This window comes from Delphinapterus leucas, chromosome 7 (assembly GCF_059928025.1).
Source record: "Delphinapterus leucas isolate spDelLeu-1000000601 "Yukka" chromosome 7, BTC_Dleu_Yukka2, whole genome shotgun sequence".
In the NCBI taxonomy this organism is placed as follows: domain Eukaryota; kingdom Metazoa; phylum Chordata; class Mammalia; order Artiodactyla; family Monodontidae; genus Delphinapterus; species Delphinapterus leucas.
Window position 1 is genome coordinate 79,269,350 of NC_143135.1, and position 9,845 is coordinate 79,279,194.

At 36.5% G+C, this 9,845-nt stretch overlaps 1 long non-coding RNA gene across 2 annotated transcripts in view; it reads left to right on the plus strand.

Moving 5' to 3' along the window:
- Positions 1-9,845, plus strand: part of LOC111167583 (uncharacterized) — a 38,323-nt gene that overhangs the window by 10,520 nt on the left and 17,958 nt on the right. Inside the window, exon 4 of one of the 2 annotated variants that reach the window (XR_002642856.2) lies at positions 7,283-8,078. The exons of the other annotated variant lie outside the window; for it this stretch is intronic. This is a non-coding gene — a long non-coding RNA (uncharacterized LOC111167583). Of the gene's footprint in view, positions 1-7,282; positions 8,079-9,845 lie in introns of those variants that run through there. 2 annotated transcript variants of the gene reach the window in all.

Consider the following 9,845-nt stretch of genomic DNA (forward strand, 5'->3'; position numbering starts at 1 on the left):
AAGTTTCATTGCCCTGTGCTAGTTACCACTTGCAAGAGACTGGAACCAAGACCTACAAATGCACAGTATAACACTCCCACTCACCATTACCACCCAATTTCAGCTAAACAAACGGATATGAGAGCTGGAAATTTTTCAACAAATAAACACATATTAGATTTATAATCATATTACCAAGTTCAAGTTCATACTGCTCACCTCATGACAGGCCAATAAATCTAGAGACAAGTTGTTGGGGCAAGGAATAGTGACTTTATTCAGAAAGCCAGAGGCTGAAAAAATGGTGGACTAGTGTCCCAAAGAACCATCTTTCTCGAGTTAGAGTTCAGGCTTCTTTTATACTAAAAGGGGAGGAGGTGTGGTTGGTTGTTGCAAACTTCTTGGTGTCAGAATCCTTTGTTCTTGCAGCTGTCCATGTAGGTCAGGTCATGATGTTCTTATAAACCTCCGGAAAGACAAAAGTTATCCTCTGTACTGCAACTTTTTTAATATATAAATTTATTTATTTATTTATTTATGGCTGTGTTGGGTCTTCGTTGCTGTGTGCAGGCTTTATCTAGTTGCGGCGAGCTGGGGCTACTCTTCATTGTGGTACATGGGCTTCTCACTGCAGTGACTTCTCTTGTTGCAGAGCACAGGCTCTAGGCACTCAGGCTTCAGTAGCTGTGGCTCTCAGGCTTAGTTGCTCCGCAGTATGTGGGATCCTCCTGGACCAGGGCTTGAACCCATGTCCCATGCATTGGCAGGTAGATTCCTAACCACTGCACCACCAGGGAAGTCCCTGTACTGCAAATTTTTATCTCTATAGTGGAAAAGTATTATACCTTTAAAGGTCAGAGCCCTGAGAATAGGCTATCATGCATATTTCAAGCTATAAGCAACATTCTTAACTTGTAGCAAAAGCATTAAGAATACAAAGGTTAAAGTAAAAGGAACAGATCCAATATGGAGTCAGATTTGTTCTTCCCTATTGCAATCAGAAGGGAAAAATAATTCAAGCTTATGTTAAAAAATCAAAATCTATTACATCGAGATCTTAGAGAAAGACAGTGTTTTCAGGCTTTTGATGCAAAAGTGCTCTCAGTAACTGATGATAAAAGGAGACAAGAGTAACCTGGATTCAAATATAAATGTATAACACAAAACCTGAATACCAACACAATTTCAACATGTATCTGCATCAAATCTCTCACAGGAGCATCAAGCATAGAGCAAACTTTCCACATCAGAGAGAGTAAAGATTTGTAAAAAGTAGCAGAGAAGAACAAAGAAAGAAGCCTAGATAATCCACCAAATTAAATAATTGACAATAAAATAACTGATTTTAAATTAATTTGTAACTGCTTAACTGAGAATGGAGGCAGTATAAAGTCAAGAGCATGAGTCTCAAAGATAAATCAGGGTTTAAATCCTATCTCCACCCTGTATTGTTTGGGTGAGCATGAGCAAGTTATTTAGTCTTTCTGAGCCTCACTCCCCACATCCTTGAAGTTATCAATAGAATACAATGATTCCTACTTGATAGGGTTACTATAAGGACATACAAATAACTTTGCAGGGTCTAGAATATCGTAACTATTAAATGAATAGTAGCAATTATTATTATTAAAAGTTTTCAGCCTCATGACTTCAACTCTACCAAAGTGGTCTTTTTAGATGATGTTAACATAAGTATGCTACATTTTTATGAGTCTTCATATTGTTTAACTTAAATATATTATAACAAAAGTATTGCAAGTTCACTGAAGAGCTAGCATAATACCCAGATAAATCATAAGAAGGAATTTTTTTACTTTCATTAATACAATTTATTTTTAAAAATCAGAATCATTCTGCACATGCACATCATTTTGAAATCTGCTTTTTCTACTTAACATCATACCATTAACATTTTTATGACATTAAAAAGTCTTCTACAATGCAATTTTTAATGGCCATAATATATGTAACCAATTTCTGTGCCATAACATATTTAACCAATCCCTTTATGTTTGATTTTCAAGCTATTTCCGATTCTCTGACACTATAAATAAAATCCTATGAACATTTTTGCATATAAATCATTATACATAACTATGAATAATTCCTGGAATAAATTCCAGGAAGTAGAATGGCTAGGCCAAAATATACACACTATTTAATAATTTTAAAACATATTGCCAAATGACACCCTCAGGTGTATTATTTCACATTCCTGTTAGTGTATGTAAGTGCCAACTTCACTGCACTCCTCACAAAAATTGTACATTGTTCTAATTTGCATAAAAAGGCAATCTTAAAAATCAGTCATTTCACTACTTACAAACAACTGGTGATATGTATACATATCTTTTAGATCTTTACATAAATCAGTTTATTAAAATGGAGTTGTAGTAGTCTACTGTGTTATAATCCACTTTTTAAATTTAAAAATATAAAGATCTTCCTATAACTATCCATCTAAAACACTTTTTAATGACTGAATTGTAGTCCACTGTATCAATAAACAATTTATATACCCAGTGCCCTATTGGTGAGCATTTAGATTTCTACCAATTATTAGATTTAATGAAAAATCTTGTAGGAAATCTTGTAAACATTCTTAATATTTTTTATTTAATTTAATATTTATTTTAAAATTTTAAAAATTTGATGTGAAATTGCTTGTCAAAATGGTTATAAAACTTTAAGGTCTTGAAAATATATTGCTAAATTACCTTTCAAAAGGAAGCATCAGTTTATACTCTCATCAACAGTGTGTGAGAGTGGCATTTCCCTACACCCTCAATTATGAATTATTATTTACTTCCATAATCTTTGTCTATCTGATAGGTAAAAATGATATGGCACTTGAATTCACTTTTTTTATTGAGATAAAATATTACTTGAATTCATTTTTTTATTGAGATATAGTTGATGTACAGTATTATATAAGTTTCAGTTGTACAACATAGTGATTCACAATTTTAAAGGTTATACTCCATTTATACTTATAAAATATTGGCTATATTCCCTGTGTTGTAAAATTTATCCTTGTGGCTTACTTATTTTATCCATAGCAGTTTGTATTTCTTAACCCCCAACCCTATCTCGCCCCTCCCTCTCCCTTCTCCCCACTAGCGACTACTAGTTTGTTCTCTATATCTGTGAGTCTGTTTTGTTTTTGTTATATTCACTAGTTTGTTTTATTTTTTCCACATATAAGTGATATCATACAGTATTTGTCTTTCTATGTCTGACTTATTTCACCTAACATAATACCTTCCAAGTCCATCCATGTCGTAGCAGATGGCAAAATTTCATTCTTTTTTATGGCTGAGTAGAATTTCCACTGTATGTATGTGTGTGTGTGTGTATGTGTGTGTATACCTCATCTTCTTTACCCATTCAACTGTTGATGTGTCCATATCTTGACAATTGTAAATAATGCTGCTATGAACATTGGGGTGCATGTATCTTTTTGAATACTGTTTTCATTTTCTTTGGATGTATACCCAGGAGTGGAATTCTTGGGTCATATGGTAGTTCTATTTACTGCTTTTTGAGGAAAATCTATAATGTTTTCCACAGTGGCTGCACAAATTTACATTCCCACTAACAGTGTACCAGAGTTCCCTTTTCTCCACATCCTCACCAACATTTGTTACTTATGTTCTTTTTGATGATAGCTATTCAAAGAGATGTGAGATGATATCTCATTGTGGTTTTAATTTGCATTTATCTGATGATTATTGATGTTCAGCATCTTTTAATGTGCTTGTTGGCCGATCTACATGTCCTCTTTGGAAAAATGTCTATTCAGTTCAGCCCATTTTTTAAATGGGCTCTTTGTTTTTTTGCTGTTGAGTTGTATGTGTTGCTTACATATTTTGGGTATTAACCCCTTATCAATTATATCATCTGCAAGAATTGTATCCCCTTGATTAGGTTGTCTTTTCATTTTGTCAATGGTTTTCTTTGCTTTTTTTGCAAAAGCTTTAAAGTTTAATTAGGTCCCATTTGTTTATTTTTGCTTTTATTTCCTTTGCTTTAGGAGACAGATCTAAAAAACTATTGCTACAGTTTATGTCAAAGATTGTTCTGCCTGTGTCTTCTTCTAGGAGTTTTAAGGGTTCAGGTCTTACATTTAGGTCTTTAATCCATTCTGAGTTTATTTCTGTATACAGTGTTAGAGAATATTCTAATTTTATTCTTTTACATGTAGCTGTCCAGTTTTCCCAGCACTATTTATTGAAGAGGCTGTCTTTTCTCCATTGTATATTCTTGGCTCCTTTGTCACAGATTAATTGACCATAAGTATGTGTGTTTATTTGTGAGCTCTCTATTCTCTTCCATTGTTCTATGTGTCTGATGATGTGCCAGTACTGTACTGTTTTGATTACTGTAGCTTTGTAGCATAGTGTGAAGTCAGGGAGTGTGATTTCTTCAGCACTGTTCTTCTTTCTTAAGATTGTTTTGTCTATTCAGGGTCTTTTGTGTTTCCTTGTTTTTAAAATTAGTTTTTCTTCTTCTGAGAAAAAATGTCATTGGTAATTTGTTAGGGGTTGCATTAACTCTGTATTTTGCCTTGGATAGTATGGTCATTTTAACAATATTAATTCTTCCAATTCATGAACATGATATACCTTTCCATCTGTTGTGTTGTCTTCAGTTACCTTCATCAGTGTCTTATAGACTTCAGATATAGGTGTTTTATTTCCTGAGTTAAGTTTATTCCTAGTTTTTTATTCTTTCTTATGTGATTGCAAATGGAATTGTTTCCTTAAATTCTCTTTCTGATAGTTTGTTGTTCATTTATAGAAATGCAACAGATTTCTGTATATTAATTTTGTATCCTGCAACTTTACCAAATTCACTGATGAGTTCTAGTAGTTTTTTGGTGGCATATTGAGGATTTTCTACGTATAGCATTATGCCATTTGCAAACAGCGACAGTTTTACTTCTTCCTTTCCAATTTGGATTCCTTTTATTTATTTATTTATTTTTATTGTCTGATTGCTGCGGCAAGAGTGGGCATTCTTGTCTTGCTCCTGAAGCCATTGGGTACCACGTTGGCTGTGAGCTTGTCAAATATGTCCTTTATTATGTTGAGGTATGTTTCCTCTTTGCTCACTTTCTGGAGAGTTTTTATCATCAATGGATGTTGAATTTTGTGAAAAGCTTTTTCTGCATCTATTGAGATGATCATATGGTTTTTAATACTTCAATTTGTTAATGTAGTGTATCACATTGATTGATTTGAGGATATTGAAAAATTCTTGCATCCCTGGGATAACTCCCACTTGACTGTGGTATATGATCCTTTTAATATATTGTTGGATTAAGTTTTCTAATACATTGTTGAGGATTTTTACATCCATGTTCATCAGTGCTATTGGTCTGTAATTTTCCTTTTTTTGTGATATCTTTGTCTTGTTTTGGTATCAGGGTGATGCTGGCCCCACAGATGAGTTTAGGAGGATTCCTTCCTCTGCAATTTTTTTGGAATATTTTGGAAGGATAGGTGTTAGCTCTTATCTAAATGTTTGATAGAATTCACCTGGGAAGCCATCTGGTCCTGGACTTCTGTTTTTTGGGAGTTTATTTATTAATGATTCAATTTCATTACTAGTAATTGGTCTGTTCACATTTTCTATTTCTTCCTGGTTCAGTCTTGGAAGAGTGTACATTTCTAGGAATTTTTCCTTTTCTTCTGGGTTGTCAAATTTATTGGCATGTAGTTGTTTGTAGTAGTTTCTTATGATCTTTTGATTTTCTGTGGTAGTGGGTGTAACTTCTCCTTTGTCATTTTTGATTTCATTGATTTAGGTTCTCTGTCTTTTTTCTCGATGTTTCTGGCTAAAAGTTTATCAATTGTATTTGTCTTTTCAAAGAGCTAGCTCTTAGTTTTATTGATTTTTTTCTTTTTTAGTTTCTTTTTCATTTATTTCTTCTCTGATCTTTATCATTTCTTTCTTTCTACTATCTTTGGGTTTAATTTGTTCCTCTTTTTCTAGTTTCTTTAGGTGTAAGGTTAGATTGTTTACTTGAGGTTTTTCTTGTTTCCTGAAGTAAGCTTGTATCATTATAAACTGCCCCCTTTGAACGGCTTTTGCTGTATCCCATAGATTTTGTATCATTATGTCTTTGTTTTAATTTGTCTCCAGTTATTTTTTATTTCCCTTTGATTTCTTCAGTGATCCATTGGTTGTTTACTAGCATATTGTTTAGCCTCCATCTGTTTGCATTTTTTGCAATTTTTTTCTTGTAGTTGATTACTAGTCTCATAGCATTGTGGTGAGAAAATATGCTTGATATGATTCAATCTTAAATTTACTGAGACAGGTTTTGTGGCCTAGCATGTGATCTATCCTGAAGAATATTTCATGTGCACTTGAAAAAGTATGGATTCTGCTGCTTTTGGACGGAATATTCTATATACATCTATTAATTCCTTTTGGTCTAAGGTGTTGTTTAAGGTCAGTGTTTCCTTATTCATTTTCTGTCTGTATAATATGTTCATTGATGTAAGTGGGGTGTTAAAGTACCCTATTATTATTGTGTGACTGTTGTTTTCTCCCTTTATGTCTGTTAATATTTGCTTTACATATTAGGTGTTCCTATGTTGAGTAGATATATACTTACATCTTGTTATATCTTCTTGGATTGATCATTATGTAATGTCCTTTATCTTTTGTGACAGTCTTTATTTTAAAGTCTATTTTACCTGATATAAGTTTTGCTACCTCAGCTTCCTTTTGATTTCCATTCACATGGAATAACTTTTTCAATCCCCTCACTTTCAGTCTGAGTGTGCCTTTAGATCTGAAGTGAGTCTCTTGTAAGCAGCATGTATATGAGTCTTGTTTTTTATACATTCAGCTACTCTATGTCTTTTGATTGGAGCATTTAGTCCATTTACATTTAAATGTAATTCACATTACATTTAAAGTAATTATCAATATGTATGTTCTTATTGCCCTTTTAATTGTTTTGGGGTTGTTTTGTGGGGTTTTTTGTTGTTGTTGTTGTTGTTCCCTTCTTCTGTGATTTGATGGCTATCTCTAGTGTTACGTTTGGATTCCTTTTTCTTTTTGTCTGTGTGTATCTATTATGGATTTTTGGTTTGTTGTTACCATGAGGTTTACATATAGCAATATATACATATATGTATGTATATATTGCTATATGTAATACATATACATATATATATATGATTATTTTAAGTTGCTGATCTATTAATTTCAAATGCATTTTGACAATCCTGCATTTGTACTTTCCTCCCCTTAGGATTATTGGTTTTTTTTTTTTTTTTTTTTGCAGTACGCAGACCTCTCACTGATGTTGCCTCTCCGGTTGCGGAGCACAGGCTCCAGACATGCAGGCCTAGTGGCCATGGCTCATGGGCCTATACGCTCCGCAGCATGTGGGATCTTCCCAGACCGGGGCATGAACCCATGTCCCCTGCATCGGCAGGCAGGCTCTCAACCACTACACCACCAGGGAAGCCCAGGATTATTGTTTTGATTAGATTTTTCATCTGATTGTTTTGTGTATCTCTTAACTGCTTACTATGGATATAGATGATTTTACTGCTTTTGCCTTTTAACCTTCCTACTAGCTTTGTGCATGGATGATTTCCTACTTTTACCCTATGTTTGCCTTTACCAATGAGCTTTATCCTGTTATAATTTTCATGTTTCTCGTTGTTGCCTTTTTTTTTTTTTTTTGCTTAGAGAAATTCATTAACATTTCTTAAGCTTATTTGGTGGTGTTGAACTCTTTTAGCTTGTGCTTGTCTGTAGAGTTTTGATCTGTCTATCAAATCTGAACAAGATCCTTGCTGAGTAGAGTATTCTTGGTTGTAGGTTTTTTCCATTTATCACTTCAAATATTTTGTACCATTCCCTTCTGGTCTACAAAGTTTCTGCTGAAAAGTCAGCTGTGAATCTTAGGGGAATTTCCTTGTATGTAACTAGTTTTTCCCTTGCTTTTTTTTTTTTTTTTTTTTTTGCGGTACGCGGGGCTCTCACTGTTGTGGTCTCTCCCATTGTGGAGCACAGGCTCCGGACGCGCAGGCTCAGCGGCCATGGCTCACGGGCCCAGCCGCTCCACGGCATGTGGGATTCTCCCGGACCGGGGCACGAACCTGTGTCCCCTGCATCGGCAGGCAGACTCTCAACCACTTCGCCACCAGGGAAGCCCCTCCCTTGCTTTTAAAAAAAAAAAAAATCTCTCTTTATCTTTAATTTTTGCCATTTTAGTACAGTGTATCTTGGTGTGGTCCTCTTTAGGTTCATCTTGTTTGGCACTCTCCATGCTTCCTGGTCCTAGATGTCTGTTTCCTTTCTGAGGTTAAGGCAGTTTTCAGCTACTTTGCCTTCAAATATGTTCTCTGTCCCTTCTATCTCTCTTCTCCTTCTGGGACCCCTATAATATAACTGTTTGCAAGCTTCAGGTTGCCCCAGAGGTCTCTAACTGTCCTCATTTCTTTTCATTTTTTTTTTCTCTTTTTCTGTTCAGAACCAGTGATTTCCACTACACTGTCTTCCAGCTTGCTGATCCATTCCTCTGCATCATTTAGTCTACAGCTGATTCCTTCTAGTGTATTTTAAAATTTCAGTTATTCTTCATTTTTGGTTCTTCTTTATATTTTCTAACTCTTTATTAAAAACATATAACTTCTCTCTCTGTGCATCCATTCTTCTCCTGAGGTCTTTGGTCATCTTTATGATCACTGCCTTGAACTCTTTCTTGGGTAGATTGCCTATCTCCACTTCACTTAGTTCCTCTTCTGGGGTTTTATCATCTTCCTTCATTTGGAACATGTTCTTCTGTTGCCTCACTTTGCCTAAGTTTCTGTTTTTATTTTTATGTATCTGATGGCTTGGTTATGTTTCCCAACCTTGGAGAAGTGGCTTTTTGTAGGAGACATCCTATGTGTTACAGCAGCACTCTCCCCTCTAGTCACCTGAGCTACATGCTCTAGGGGTTCCCCCTATGAGGGATGTGTGGGACCTTCTGTTGTGGCAGGCTATGTCAGTGGTTTGGTAGGCTTTGTTGGCCCTCAGTCCATTTGGTTGCCAAGCACTGCCTTGTGCAAAGGCTGCTGGCTGCTAGTTGGCAGGACCAGGTTATGTGGCATCTGACTGTGGAACTGCGGCTGGTTCCTGACACAATTGGATGCAGGGGCTGTGTTGTCCCAAAGCTAGTGTTGGCCTGCTAGTAGGTGGGGCCAGGGCCCAGCTGGTCCTGGGGCAGGATTTGGCTTGTTACTGGGTGATCCAGGTTTGTGGGCTACAGGGCTGAGGTTTTCCTGTGGCTGGTTTCTGCCCTCTGATAGATGAGGCTGGTTCCAAGACTAGAGCAAGCTTCCTGGGGGATAGGGCTGGGGACCAGGCAATTCTAGGACTGGTGTCTGCCCACTGGTGAGTTGAGCTGAGTCCTAGGATCTCTGGCTGAAGGATCCTGAGGGTCCTAGTTCTAGTGCCTGTGCACTGATGTGTAGGATGGGTCCTGGGCTCTCTGGAGGGCAGGGCCATGTCCAGAGGCAGCTGTGGGCTCAGGGGTCTTAAGGCAGCCTGTCTGCTCATGGATGGGACTGTGTGTTTGCCCAGTTAGTTGCTTGGCATGAGGAGTCCCAGCACTGGCACCTATAGGCTGTTGAGCCAGGGTGGGGCTGGGTCCTGGTCCAGTAAGCTAGAGGGAGGATTCCAAAATGGTGCTTTTCAGCACCAGTGTCCATGTGGTAGAACAAGCTCCCCAAATAGCTGCTGCCAGTGTCTATGTCCCCAGCTTGAGCTCCAGTTGCCTCCTGCCTCTCCAGGAGACTCTCCAAAATCAGCAGGTAAGTCTGAACCAAGCTTCTATTAAATTACTGTTTCTG